This window comes from Schistocerca gregaria, chromosome 5, assembly GCF_023897955.1.
Source record: "Schistocerca gregaria isolate iqSchGreg1 chromosome 5, iqSchGreg1.2, whole genome shotgun sequence".
Classification (NCBI taxonomy): domain Eukaryota; kingdom Metazoa; phylum Arthropoda; class Insecta; order Orthoptera; family Acrididae; genus Schistocerca; species Schistocerca gregaria.
Genome location: NC_064924.1, coordinates 36,650,411 through 36,665,591, shown reverse-complemented (window position 1 = coordinate 36,665,591; position 15,181 = coordinate 36,650,411). Strand labels below are relative to the sequence as shown.

At 43.8% G+C, this 15,181-nt stretch overlaps 1 protein-coding gene across 1 annotated transcript in view; it reads left to right on the top strand.

Moving 5' to 3' along the window:
* Positions 1-15,181, top strand: part of LOC126272406 (zinc finger protein 761-like) — a 348,537-nt gene that overhangs the window by 178,430 nt on the left and 154,926 nt on the right. The gene's annotated exons all lie outside the window — the stretch shown is intronic.

Below are 15,181 nucleotides of genomic sequence, written 5' to 3'. Positions count from 1 at the left end.
CTCTCTCTCTCTCTCTCTATCTCTCTCTTTCTTGGAATCCAGTGAAGAACTTGATTGACCCACTATCCAGCCTTTTATCTGCCTTTATGTCCTGCCCACCTTCATTTATTTTTGTTACAGTTGCATTTATGTCTCACTCAAGTTGGTTCCTTACCATATTTGTTTCTTTTCTAATTCTCCTAGGAAGTCTAAGACGCATCTGTCCATTGTTCAGTGAGCAATCTCAGTTTTTAAATGGTTTGCACATTGAGTCCACATTTCAAGCAGTTGAAAATCCAAGATGGCATAACAATAATGGCAAATAGGATAGTTGTTACTCCACACATGGAAGCAGCATTGAGCAGCAGACAGGCACAGTTAAAAGTACACTTAAAAGTAGACATATCTGTCAGACAGATTCCTTCTTCAGATGTAGAAACACACACACACACACATCACTGTTAAGGCTCAACTATGGTAAGTTGCAATCTCATCGAACATGGATAGTGAGGTACAAAGAGGTACGTGGTGGGGAGGATGAGGAATAGCATAGTAGAATGAGTGAAGATGATGTAGCAATGACTGTGGAAGAGTACAGGAATGTGGTAGGGATATGATGTTGGGCTGTTTGCTGCAGTACTGTGAGGCCCTGAAGCAGTTGTTAAGGTTGAGCACACAGCATCAGACCACAAGCTAAACAACTGGGTTGTCCTTCTGTCTCTCGGTAACAGTTTGGTGGTGACCATTCATTGGACAGGCGGCCTGATAGTGGTTGTACTCACATACAATGCAGCACAGTCGTAAAACTAAGTTGGTAGGCCAAACGGCTGTTGTCACTGGCAATCCTGCCTTTGGTGGGGTAGCAGAAGCCTCTGATAGTACTGGAGTTGGGAGTAGTGGGTTTATGTATGGGATAGGTCTTGTATCCAAATCCATTTCAGGGATATGAACTAAGAGTTGTGAAAAGGGTTGTAGTAGGAACAGACCAACTTATTGCATAGGTTGGATGGTTGTTGGGATACCACTATGGCTGTGGGGGTGTAGACCTCATTTCAGGGTGCAATGACAGATGGTCGAACTCTGGTGAAAAACACGGTTCACTTGCTCCAGTCCTGGCTGGCACCGAGTCACAAAGGGAGCGCTCCTTTGCACACAGCCGGTCGGTATGTTGGAATGGTAGTTGACTGGACAGATGAGCCATGTGAAATCTGTTTCTGGACTTGGTGGGGAGGGTAACCTCAATCTGGGAAGGCCTCATAAAAACCCTCGTCATATTGGAGAAGTTTTACTCTTCATTGCTCATGCAGGTGAGAGGGTTTGCATGTTTCAGTGAAATAGAGGCTACACTGGTGGCAGCGAAGCTGCTGGCAGGGCCTCCCATGCTGGCCAGGCCTTTGTAGAAGAATGAGACACAGAGTGTCTTACAACATCCCATCTTTCCTACATCCAGTCCTGATATTTCCTTTCCTTTTCTTTCCTCAAAGCCCTGAGAAGACAGTCTGCCTCGGGAGTGACAACCCAAAATATTGCCCGGTCCTCTAGGGTGGGGGCATTTGTAAAAAAACATTTTCTTTGCGTGAGACATCAGTCAAAAGCCTCTGAAAAATAGTGGGATTGGATCATCACATAGATGAAAATGACTACAGTAAAGGACTATGTAACAATGTTGAACGTGCAGGGTTTGGGTACAGAGAAGTATTCCAGGAACTAGGGAGGTTGAAGTTACATGTGTGTGTTCTTAGTGAAATGTACATCATGAGGAAGGGAAATCAAAATACAGCAGATTCATTCATTTTTACAATGGCAGAAAACACAGTGGAAAGGACCAATAGAGGGATTTCAATAGCTGTCCATAATAAGCAGAGAAGAGATATCAAATGCGGGGACAAATTGATGAGAGATTACCGTATTCACTCAAATCTACTTTTTTTTTCTGGTTTTTGTAATCCAAAAAACCACCTGAGGCTTAGAATCGAGTGCAAAGTGAGAGGAAGTTCTGAAAAATGTTGGTAAGTGCCACCACAACTAACTTCTGCCATCGAATATATGTAGTGCTACAAAGACATGCTTTGCAGGCACAAAGATAAATACTGGTACCAAAACCTCTGCGTCAGTAAATAAATTGAAAGAAAAGGTAGAAGAATGTAAACATTACACCATGCATTCATTTGTGTTTGCTGCTATCTCATTTAAATCCTGTCTGCCTAATAAACTATGAAACTAGAGTGAGACAACAGCAAACTCGGAAGAATATACATATAATGTCATGTTTATATTTGTATTATTCTTATGCTGAATAGTGAGTGATAGAGTCAGAAATGAAGCATGGCAACTGACTGATTTCTAAATCTAAGATGACTAATTTCTGGGCAGAATGTAATGTACTAAAGAGACGCTTTCAGAGATTCTCAAACGGAGAATAATTTTCGCTAAACTCGCGTTCAGAACATCTTCTATCATACACAGTTTATTATTTGGTTCTTCTTGATCATTACCAAAGAAAACAGCAGTGTAAGCAACAACAAATAGCAGTCTCTTGCCATTGTTTTGCATATGAGATAGGTTTTTTTTTTTTTTTTTAATTGTAGGCGGCGGTAGCACGCACAAAAGCAAGCCATGCCGCGAGCGACAACAGGTCGTAAACGCTCATTACCAGAATTCGACAAACAATGCATGACAATCAATTCAAACCGATGAAGTACGTGAAAAAGGAATGGTAGCTGTATAAGTACTGACGGTGTGCCTGCCACATAGCAATGGCTACTTGGTAAAACTGTTAAGCTTATGACTCGAACCAAACTACTGTAGTTGTATCTTCATCCCTTTGACCTAAATTGTGTCTCTTGTTGCAATGGACCAACTTTGTTTCGATTTGGAGGTGTGGTCTAAAACTTTTATCTCCCCTTGAATTTCGATTCTCAAATTTCAGGTGCGGCTTATATTCGGTAATTTTTTTTTTCTTGATTTCGAGTATAATTTTTTAGGTGCAGCTTAGATTCGAGTAAATGCAGTTATGACCCTAGAATCTCAAAATATGGCCAGGAAGTTATCGTTGTTGGGGCTTATGCACTTATGAATGAAGCTGACAGTGAAGTCGAAGATGAGTTTTACAAAAAATTAACATGTGCGTTAGAGAGCATAAACACTACAAAGAAATAATTTTAATGGCAGATTTTATGGAAAAGTAGGGATGGCCGCTGATTGTGAGGCGATATGAAGATGACACAATAAATTACTGTGGGAAAAGTTAGTGGATATGTGTGAAACATTGCAGTTGAAGATTTTAAATAGTTTCTTTCCTCAGAAGCAGATCCAAAAGTTTATCCATCGAGAAATGTCAGGTCAATAATGAACTATATTATTCAAAATAAAATTTGCAACATATGAACAAATAACGCTGGCGTCTACAGGGGTGCAGAATGTAGCTCAAACAACTTTTTGCTACACACAAAGATGATAATAACATCCAACGGCCAAAGACAAGTTAAAGAGGCAAAGGACAGGGGATACTATGAAATACAAATTTAGATAGCTTGAAACAGGAGTCTGTACAATTCCTTATAAATTACAGTTGTCAGGAATTAAAAAATGGATACACGAAGCAGCATTTGAAGTACTGGGGCAGCAAGAAAATGAAAGAAAATGACCCCCACAGTGGTGAGCTCAAAGCATGGGAGAAAAAATAAACCTAAAAAATATGTTCTATAATAATTGGTTCGACAGTAGAAAAAGGAAGAGAAGGAAACATAGTAGGTGAATATGGATTGAGGCTAAGAAATGAAAGAGGAAGCCGCCTGCTAGAATTTTGCATACAACATAACTTAATCATAGCTAACACTGTGTTCAAGTATCATGAAAGAAGATTGTATACATGGAAGAACCCTGAAGATACTAAAAGGTTTCAGATAGATTATATAATAGTAAGACAGAGATTTAGGAATGAGATTTTCAATTGTAAGACATTTCTAGGGGCAGGTGTGGACTCTGACCACAATTATTTGTCATGAATTGTAGATTAAAACTTAAGAAACTGCAAAAAGGTGGGAATTCAAGGAGATGGGACCTGGAGAAATTGACTAAACCTGAGGTTGTACAGAGTTTCAGGTAGAGCATAAGGGAACACCTGACAGGAATGGGGGAAAGAAATACAGTAGAAGAAGAATGGGTAGCTCTGAGGGATGAAGTAGTGAAGGCAGCAGAGAATCAAGTAGGTAAAAAGACAAGGGCTAGTAGAAATCCTTGTGGGTAACTGAAGAAATATTGAATTGAACTGATGAAAGGAGAAAATACAAAAATGCAGTAATTGAAGCAGGCAAAAAGGAATACAAACGTCTCAAAAATAAGATTGACAGGAAGTGCAAAATGGTTAAGCAGGGATGGCTAGAGGACAAATGTAAGGATGTAGAGGCTTATCTCACTAGGGGTAAGATAGATACTGACTACAGGAAAATGAAAGAGACCTTTGGAGAAAAGAGAACTACTTGAATGAATATCAAGAGCTCAGATGGAAACCCAGTTCTAAGCAAAGAAGGGAAAGCAGAAAGGTGGAAGGAGTATATCGAGGGTCTACACAGGGGTGATGTTCTGGAGGACCATATTATGGAAATGGAAGAGGAGGTAGATGAAGATGAAATGGGAGACATGATACTGCGTGAAGAGTTTGACAGAGCACTGAAAGACCTAAGTCAAAACAAGGCCCCGGGAGTAGACAACATTCCATTGGGACTACTGACAGCCTTGGGAGAGCCAGGCCTAACAAAACTCTACCATGTGGTGAGCAAGATGTATGAGACAGGCGAAATACCCTCAGACTTCAAGAAGAATATAGTAACTCCAATCCCAAAGAAAGCAGGTGTTGAAAGATGTGAAAATTACTCAACTATCTGTTTAACAAGTCACAGCTGCAAAATACTAACGTGAATTCTTTACAAACGAATGGAAAAACTAGTAGAAGCTGACCTTGTAGAAATGTTGGAACACATGAGGCAATACTGATCCTATGACTTACCTTAGAAGAAAGATTAAGGAAAGACAAACCTACGTTCCTAGCGTTTGTAGACTTAGAGAAATCTTTTGACAATGTTGACTGGAATACTCCCTTTCAAATTCTGAAGGTGGCAGTGGTAAATTACATGGAGCGAAAGGCTATTTACAATTTGTACAGAAACTAGATGGCAGTTATAAGAGTCGAGGGACATGAAAGGGAAGCATTGGTTGGGAAGCAAGTGAGACAGGGTTGTAGCCTCTCCCCAATGCTATTCAATCTGTATGTTGAGCAAGCAGTGAAGGAAACAAAAGAAAAGTTCGGAGTAGGTATTATAATCCATGGAGAAGAAATAAAAACTTTGAGGTTCGCTGATGACGTTGTAATACTGTCAGAGACAGCAAAGGACTTGGAAGAGCAGTTGAATGGAATGGACAGTGTCTTGAAAGGAGGATATAAGATGAAAATCAACAAAAGCAAAATGAGGATAATGGAATGTAGTCGAATTAAGTCGGGTGATGCTGAGGGAATTACATTAGGATATGAGACACTTAAAGTAGTAAAGGAGTTTTGCTATTTGGGGAGCAAAATAAGTGATGATGGTCGAAGTAGGGAGTATATAGAATGTAGACTGGCAATGGCAAGGAAAGTGTTTTAGAAGAAGAGAAATTTGGTAACATCGAGTATAGATTTAAGTGTCAGAGAGTCGTTTCTGAAAGTATTTGTATGGAGTGTAGCCATGTATGGAAGTGAAACGTGGATGATAAATAGTCTGGACAAGAAGAAATCTGTAAATGTAGGTTAGAATAATTTTTAATGTTTCATTTGACATGATTTGTATCCAATTGCAGAAATTAATTCATTGCTTTTATTGGACTCTTGGCCTGGACATAACAATACCTCTGTCTTTGGTAACTGTTATAACCTTTAATCACAATAATTGTGTGGATATTCACACTCTCTCTTAGAAACAATAGCTGATCACATGATTACAACTCAGTCTCTTGTATTGGACTGCCGTGCCGTGACATGTGGCCGGCGCCGTTCGTAGCTAGGTGGCGCTCCCGCGCTCAGCCGATTTGCGGAGCGCCTCTATCGCCGTTTGTGCGTACTGTCGTGGTGGCACTGTTAAATGTTGTGGCACTATCACAACACTTTTCCCCCCGTGAAAAAAATAAACACTCACTTCCTTGGAGACATGAACAGCGCGGAGACATCCATGGCCTCTTGTGAGGCCCCGAGGAGATCCCGCGCAGAGACACGAGAGTATGGTCGAAAATGTCCAGGACGGAAGCTCGCGCGTGGAACGTGCCTCCTGGATGAGATGATGGGTGAAAACTCCGGAGCAGCATCCATAGGTGTCATTGACTTGGTAGTGTGCTCCAGCGAGATGGGTCCCGGAGAAGGCAGGGTCGTGACTGGGGCCGGTTCCGGCGTACTCTGAAGCGGCAGCGACGGCTGCTGCATCAACACGGACGGTAGATCTGCAGCAGCGACAGGACTGGTGTCTCGGGCTGGTGGAGGCGTAGGATGGGGCGGTGGTACCGGCGTGGCCACCACTTGTGGGCGCATCTGGTCGTAATGGCGAACAACCGTGCCGTCGCCCATACGGATTTCACAAAGCCGGCGGCCGCGAAGAGCCTTGACCACCCCTGGAATCCATTTAGGGCGAGATCCATACCCTCGTGCCCACACGTCGGCACCCACCGAGTATTTTCTCGCACTAGGGGCCACAGTACAAGGCCTGACAGGGTAAAGCAGGTGCAGTAGAGTGCGTGGTTGGCGCCCATGCAAGAGTTCAGCAGGGCTGCGATCACCCAGAGGCGTGAAGCGATAAGAACTCAGAAATTGCAGCAGGGCGTCATCTGTGGAAAAATCACTAAGCAATTTTTTCATCTGGCATTTGAAAGTGCGGACAAGGCGCTCGACCTCCCCATTCGATTGCGGATGGAAGGGAGGTGCGGTAACATGATGAATCCCTTGTCCAGTACAAAAATCATGGAAGGCCTGCGAAGAGAACTGAGGGCTATTGTCCGTGACGATCGTGGATGGAAGACCTTCTAGCGCAAAGATTTTGGACAAAGCCAGCGTCGTCACCGCAGTGGTGGGCGACGGACATCTAACAACAAACGGAAACTTCAAGAAGGTGTCAGTCAACAGTAGCCAATAAGTACCGAGGAAGGGGCCAGCAAAGTCGGCGTGCACCCATTCCTATGGCTGAGCTGGATCAGGCCACGGATAGGGCATTATATGAGGTGCCGCCAGTTGTTCAGCACACTGGCCACACGCAGCAACCATATGGGCGATGTCCGAATCAATACCGGGCCAGTAAACGTGCCTGCGGGCCAGGGACTTAGTCCGAGAAATACCCCAATGGCATCCGTGCAACAGTTTGAGAACATCTTTGTGAAGAGAGGCTGGCACCACGACCCGTGGAGATGCGCCATCTGTGGCCAGAAGAACAACACCATCACGAACAGACAGACGAAGGCGCAAGGCATGGTAGTTGCGAAGGAGATCCGATGCCCGGCCCTTGGTCCTGTCTGGCCAACCTCGTTGAACAAAACCGATCACCCGACGCAGGACCGGGTCCCGCGCAGTAGCCGACGCGACCTGCGAACCTGTAAGTGGAAAGCCCTCGACCGCACGACGTTCTTCCTCATCAATGTGGAAACAGAGGAGTGCATCACGATCGAAAACAGGGTTGGGGCCCATCGGCAATCGCGACAATGCATCAGCGTTGGCATGCTGGGCCGTGGGGCGATAGTGAATCTCATAATGAAAACGAGACAAGTATAAGGCCCAACGTTGAGGGCGGTGAGCTGCCTTATCCGGAAGTGACGCCGAGGGGCTGAACAGAGAGACCAGCGGTTTGTGGTCGGTGATGAGGTGAAACTTAGAACCATACAAAAAAACGCTGAACTTTTTTAGAGCATAAATGATAGCGAGCGCCTCCTTTTCGATTTGAGAGTAACGCCGTTGCGCCTCGTTGAGGGTCATGGAAGCATAGGCGATGGGTCGTTCCGACCCATCCTCATACCGATGGGCGAGAACAGCCCCTAGGCCATATTGTGATGCGTCAGTCGCCAGAACCAAGTGCTGACCCGGACGGAATGTGGCAAGACAAGGCGCCGACTGCAAATGAGCCTTCAGGCGGACAAAAGCCTGCTCACACCCGTTGGACCAACAGAAGGGGATGTTTTTGCATTACAGCTGATGCCGAGGATAAGCTACCACTGCTGCGGATGGAATGAATTTGTGATAATAAGCAATATTGCCTAGAATCGCCTGAAGTTCTTTGACCGTAGACGGCCGGGGTAGAGCGTTAATGGCCGCAACGTGCTGACGGATAGGACGTATACCCTCCCGGGACAAGTGGAAACCAAGATACTCAATGGAGGGTTGGAAGAACTGTGACTTGTCCAGATTGCACCTCAACCCAGCCGAATGCAAAACCCGAAACAGTGAACATAAATTACGAAGGTGCTCTGCAGTGGAGGCTCCCGTGACAACGATGTCATCCAGATAGTTTATGCAGCCAGGAACGGAAGCCGTGAGCTGTTCCAAAAACCGCTGAAAAATGGCCGGTGCGCTAGCGACGCCAAATGGTAATCGCTGGTACTGATACAACCCACAAGGAGTGTTGATAACGAGAAATTCCTTGGAAGTAGCGTCCAACGGCAACTGATTGTACACCTCCGATAAGTCAAGTTTGGAAAAGAACTGGCCCCCAGCGAGCTTGGTAAACAACTCCTCAGGACGGGGAAGAGGATAAGTGTCAATGAGGCTCTGAGCGTTGACAGTGGCTTTAAAGTCACCACACAATCGCAGACTCCCGTTTGGTTTAGAAACCACCACGATCGGCGATGCCCATTCGCTGGAGGAGAATCCCTGAAGCTGTTAACCGGTCTAGCTCAGCCTTGACAGGTGCACGCAACGCCACCGGAATAGGGCGTGCCCGGAAAAACTTAGGGCGAGCCGTAGGTTTAAGAGTAATGTGGGCTGCAAAATCCTTGGCACAACCCAGACCAGCAGAGAACACGGACGAAAATTCAGAACACAATCCATCCAGCTGTTGATACGGAATGTCCTCAGATATGAGGTGCACGTCATCATCAATGGAGAACCCGAACAACTGGAAAGCATCATAACCGAACAGGTTTTCAGTGCCCGCATGATCCACCACATAAAACGTGAGGGGCCGAACAACAGACTGGCCCATGATAGGAATTTTCTGTTGATTATAAGTCCTCAGATTTCACGTAACTGGAGACAAAGGAGGATAGCCCAACGCCAAATACGTGAGAGAATTAATGAGAGTTACTGCAGAGCCAGTGTCCACTTGCATGCGGATGTCTTTATTCAGAACACGAACAGTAACAAACAACTTATTTGTTTGAGAAAGCACACAGTGAACATCCATGTCCGACGCCTCGTCCTCGTCGACAGGAACTTTATGGGACTGACACACAGAAGCAATGTGGCCTTTTTTTCCTACATGAATTACACGTGGCCCAACGTTTTGGACATGCTGCCCTGTCGTGCTGTACGAAACAACGGGGGCAAGAAGGAAGCGTGGAACGAACCGGCTTCTGTGGTTGCTGGTTTCGCTGCGAGCGTTGCGGCCTAACGCGACGTTGTTTACGCGAGTGAACCGCCGCCACATCTTCGTTCTCCTGTGCAACAGGCAAATTGTCCTTGTCGAGAGTTGACTGTACAGCGCCTACATCACACCACGCGTCTATTTGTGCGCCAGCAGCGTGAGACACTTCAAAGGATTGAGCGATGCTTAGAACTTCCGACAACGACGGGTTTGGCAGTTGTAGGGCATGTTGCCGAACTTCTTTATCAGGAGCAAGCCGTAGAATAGCATCCCTAACCATTGAATCAGCATAAGACTCGTGATGAGTGTCCGTGAAAAACTGACATTTCCTACTCAGACCGTGTATTTCCGCCGCCCAAGCCCGGTAAGATTGATGGGGCTGTTTACGACACAGGTAGAACGCCACGCGGGCGGCAACGACGTGGGTGTTTTTTCGATAATAGGCAGACAATAAGTCACACATTTCTTGGAAGGACAGGGAGGCGGGTTCCCACAGAGGGGCTAACTGAGATAGCAGCTGATAGACTCGAGGGGAAATCCAAGATAGAAATAACGACTTACACATAGGAGTGTCGACAACGCCGAAAGCCAAGAAGTGTTGCCGCAAACGCTTCTCATAATCCTCCCAGTCTTCAGTGGCCTCGTCGTAAGGAGGGAATGGAGGCGGAGAAGAGGAAGACAGACGATGAGTAAGCGACGTCGACAACGCCTGAATCGCTGCCGTCAGCTGTGTTTGTTGTTCAATGAGCGCTTGCGTAAGCTGTTCCATGTCTGCCCCGTCACGAACACGCAAATCCACAACGCAGTGAAAATATCCCGACCTCGTCGCCAAAAAGTGTTATAACCTTTAATCACAATAATTGCGTGGATATTCACACTCTCTCTTAGAAACAATAGCTGATCACATGATTACAACTCAGTCTCTCGTATTGGACTGCCGTGCCGTGACATGCGGCCGGCGCCGTTCGTAGCTAGGTGGCGCTCCCGCGCTCAGCCGATTTGCGGAGCGCCTCTATCGCCGTTTGTGCGTACTGTCGTGGCGGCACTGTTAAATGTCGTGGCACTATCACAACAGTAACGACAACGAAAAAACTGTTGATATAATGCAGATTCCACCCGAAACAATCATGACTATCAATAAAGAATTTTTTCTGCCATGGAAAATATTTTCAGAGAATTTGTCAGACAGTATAATTACCAGTAGCTCCACATCATTTGCAATTTTTCAGGAGAACAGTATTCTTAAATTTCAGTTTGCATCAGCACATGTTTTAAATCTTTTAGTATTCTCGGTATGGAGCACACTAAGCAGAGCAATGGCCAGGACATATTCTTACTCCACTGCAATTCTTGTGAATAAAACTTATAATTACTATATCATGTCTGAAAGCATTTATTTTTCTTTTGTCAGGTGGATCTGCTGGAAGGAAAATACGTTTGTTCTAGACATTCAAATGACTTTTCACTTTATTGTGACAACTATGGGGAATAAACAAGGAACTGCTTCATTGTTACTAAAGGTGTCTGTGTATGTGCGGATGGATATGTGTGTGTGTGTGTGTGTGTGTGTGTGTGTGTGTGTGTGTGCGTGTGCGAGTGTACATCTGTCCTTTTTTTCCCCTAAGGGAAGTCTTTCCGCTCCCGGGATTGGAATGACTCCTTACCCTCTCCCTTAAAACCCACATCCTTTCGTCTTTCCCTCTCCTTCCTGAAGAAGCAACCATTGGTTGCGAAAGCAGCAATTCTGTGTGTGTGTTTGTGTGTTTTGTTCATGTGCCTGTCTGCCGGCGCTTTCCCGCTTGGTAAGTCTTGGAATCTTTGTTTTAAATATGTCTGCTTGTGTCTGTGTATGTGCGGATGGATATGTGTGTGTGTGTTTGTGTGTGTGTGTGTGTGTGTGTGTGTGTGTGTGCGAGTGTACACCTGTCCTTTTTTTCCCCTAAGGGAAGTCTTTCCGCTCCCGGGATTGGAATGACTCCTTTCCCTCTCCCTTAAAACCCACAGCCTTTCGTCTTTCCCTCTTCTTCCTGAAGAAGCAACCATCGGTTGCGAAAGCTAGTAATTCTGTGTGTGTGTTTGTGTGTTTTGTTCATGTGCCTGTCTGCCGGCGCTTTCCCGCTTGGTAAGTCTTGGAATCTTTGTTTTTAATATATTTTTCCCATGTGGAAGTTTCTTTCTATTGCATTCTCCGTGCATAAAAAATTTCAGGATGGGTTTCGACGTGTCAGGTTGGACCATTCCCTCGTCAGTTAGTATGCAACATGAGTTAGTCTTATTGAAACAGATCATGTGAGGGCCAGAAATAAAATTGATGAAGTACAAATTTGTGTTGATGAGCTAGATTGATCTAACATATTTGAGATAATATGCATGTCCAAACATCACTGATCACTGGTATATAGATATGTCATATGTTTCAGGATCTAAAATAGCTTCTTACTTCTGTAGAGTAGACATCTATAAAGGAGTAGTTGCCAAATTTATTAGTTACTGCCTTAAATTCAAGAACATTGACATGCAGGTCATACCCATTATGCAACCTAGTGCCAAGCTTATCCAGGTTGTTGCAGTTGGGAGATGAAGACACACAAATCGTGACCTGCATCCAAACAGGAGGGAAGAAGACAAGTTAGCTGAGCACCTTGCAAAAAGTGAGAGCTTTGAGCCTCAAGCACACAAAGCAAAATTTGATTACTGGAGTCAGAGCAGCACATTTTTTATGTTACAGTCAGGCAATCTTGAAATTAATTAGAACAGAACAGGATCATAATATACGTAAAAGTTTCCAGACTAGTAAAATTTGTTTGTTCATCAGAATGATAGAGGGATTTAAAACAGGGTAGGTGAGCTTATTGTATGTGTAGAAGAAAATTCTGAAGTGATAGATGTTCTTTGTCTTTATGAGCCTCCATGTAACCACAGGGTAACGGAGTTAAATATAAGGGATAAAAGACCAGCATCATTTTCATGTACAGTGAATATGGCAAAAGAAAGGAGTTGAAACATTTGTAAAAGTTGGATGCAGAGTCAAAAATATTGAAACATTTGCAACAATCAAACATAGGAGTATGTGCTTGCGAGTTGTTACTGCACAATACTTCAGTTGTAATTTAATAGGTAAAGGGATCACAAATTTAGCATTGGAGGGCAGTGTGGAGGGTAAAATTGTAGAGGGAGACCAAGAGATGATACACTAAGCAGATTCAGAAGGATGTAGGTTGCAGTAGGTACTGGGAGATGAAGAAGCTTGCACAAGATAGAGTAGCATGGAGAGCTGCATCAAACCAGTCTCAGGACTGAAGACAACAACAACATCATTTTTTCAAACTGACCCAAGTACTTCTTCGCTGCATCACCGTCAGAAGAAAGCTCCTCTCGAGTGATTGGTAGCTGACAGATTCCATGACATTTTTTGAATCTGTCCAACCAACCCGTACTCGCACTAGAAGACTCATCACCATTCATTAACTTGTTCAGGTAAACAGCCTTCTCCTGAATCAGTGCTCCACTGAAAGGAGTTCCTCTTTCTCTTTCCTGCATAAACCAAAGGAAAAGAGCTTCATCTACTTTATCGTACTGGGACTGTTTCAAAGTCTGCCGAATTTTGAGTGTTTTTTGCACAGGATAGAGTAGCATGGAGAGCTGCATCAAACCAGTCTCAGGACTGAAGACCACAACAACAACAACAATGCTGTGGCTTCTTAACCATCTGACTATAAATAATGTACTGTCCAACACACAGTTTGGATTTTTGAAGGATTCCAGTACTGAAAAGGCTATTTTCACATGCAGTGAATGTAGGTAGTTCATTAGATTATAAATTACAATTGCAGGTCTTTTCTCTGATTTGTCAAAGGCATTTGGCTGCATGAACCACAACATCCTATAGTGTCACTGATGATACTGCAAAGTGGTTCAAATCATATTACGCAAACCGAAAACAGAGGGTGTCAGTATGAGAGACCAGTCATCAGATTGGGAAGTAGTTACCTATGGTGTCCCACAAGGATCTGTTTTAAGGAGTATTAGTAAATGGTTTATAGCCAACCCATTGTCATTAAACTTTGGAAAGACTTACTACATGCTGGCCTGTTCTTGAGTACTGCTCGAGTTTTTGAGGTCCTTACCAGGTCAGATTGAAGGAAGACATTGAAGCAATGCAGAGGCAGGCTGCTAGGTTCGAACAACACATAAGTGTTACGGAGTTGCTTCGAGAACTCAAATGGGAATCCCTGGAGGGAAGGTGACATTCGTTTCAAGAAATACTATTGAGAAAACTTAGAGAACTGGAATTTGTAGGCGATTGCCAAAAGATTCTACCACCAATAACATACATTGTGTGTAAGGACCCAAAAAATAAGAGAAATTAGGGCTCATACAGAGAAATTTAGACAGGTGTTTTTCCCTTGTTCTTTTTGCAAGTGGAACAGGAAAGGAAATGGTTGTAGTGGTACAGAGTACCCTCTGCCACTTTCTGTACGGTGACTTGTGGAGTATAGATGTAGATGTAGATGGAGTTCAGAACATGAAGGTGTATAAAGTATGAAGATGTTTGGACGGAAAAGGTAATAAAACTTAATAATTAATTCAGTTGGAACAAGCATACCACAGATCACCTAAACAAATCCTGATTTGCCATGCGTATTTCATCAGAAATAAGTGATGTAAAAATTAAAAAAAAGCTGATACTCTTTGCATACTTTCATTTCATGATGTCCTAGTGTCATACTTTGTGGTAACTCTTCAAGTCAGACAAAAGCCTGTTCCAGATACTGCTTCTCAGTATATTTAATGTTTAATGAGATGCATTGTAAATAATATATTCTTTTTTCTGACTGACAGATCCATTCACAAAATCAGTGCAAGGAATAAGAACAATGTACTAGTCTGGAAAGGGATTCATTATTCAGGAATACTCGTTATCAATAACATACCAGCACATGTAAAAAGTTCAACTACAAATAAAATTTAGCGTAAGAGAAGACTGAAGGAATTCCTTCTGGCCAACTTCTTCTATTCCTTCCACAAGTTTCTAAACACAGATGATCTACTACTACTACTACTACTACAACAACATTTTATTAATACCATGTAATGTTAAAAAAAATCTGACATGTTCCACACCCACAAGGATCTTCTCAAAATCGATACACGGAACAGAGGGTTCATCTAATGTAATCTAATCGTGACTATGTGCAAGGCTACTCTGATTATAGTTACTGCCGGGTTGCTTTCGACAGTGACAGGAAACAAACCATTAGTGGCAAAAATTTCTCTGACTTTTACAACTTCTACTGACAGAAAACTAGAAACCTAGGGCTCACAAAAGTTGACCCACGCGTAGTATTTGTAAACACTATTTGATGGTCTTCTCTTTCCCTCTACCCCCTCCCTCTCCATCTCCCACTCTCCCCCTCCCCTTCTCCCTCTCCCTCCCCCTCCTCCCTCTCTCTCTCTCTCTCTGCCTCTACCTCCCCCTCTCCCTCCCTGCTTTGCTTCTGTCCCTCCATCCTTCCATCTCCCTCTCTCTGTTTCATGCAATGTAAATGACAGGAAGTTTATTACTATGCTAATGTATAAGCAGATGCAAGTTGACCCTGTGAAATTGAGAATAT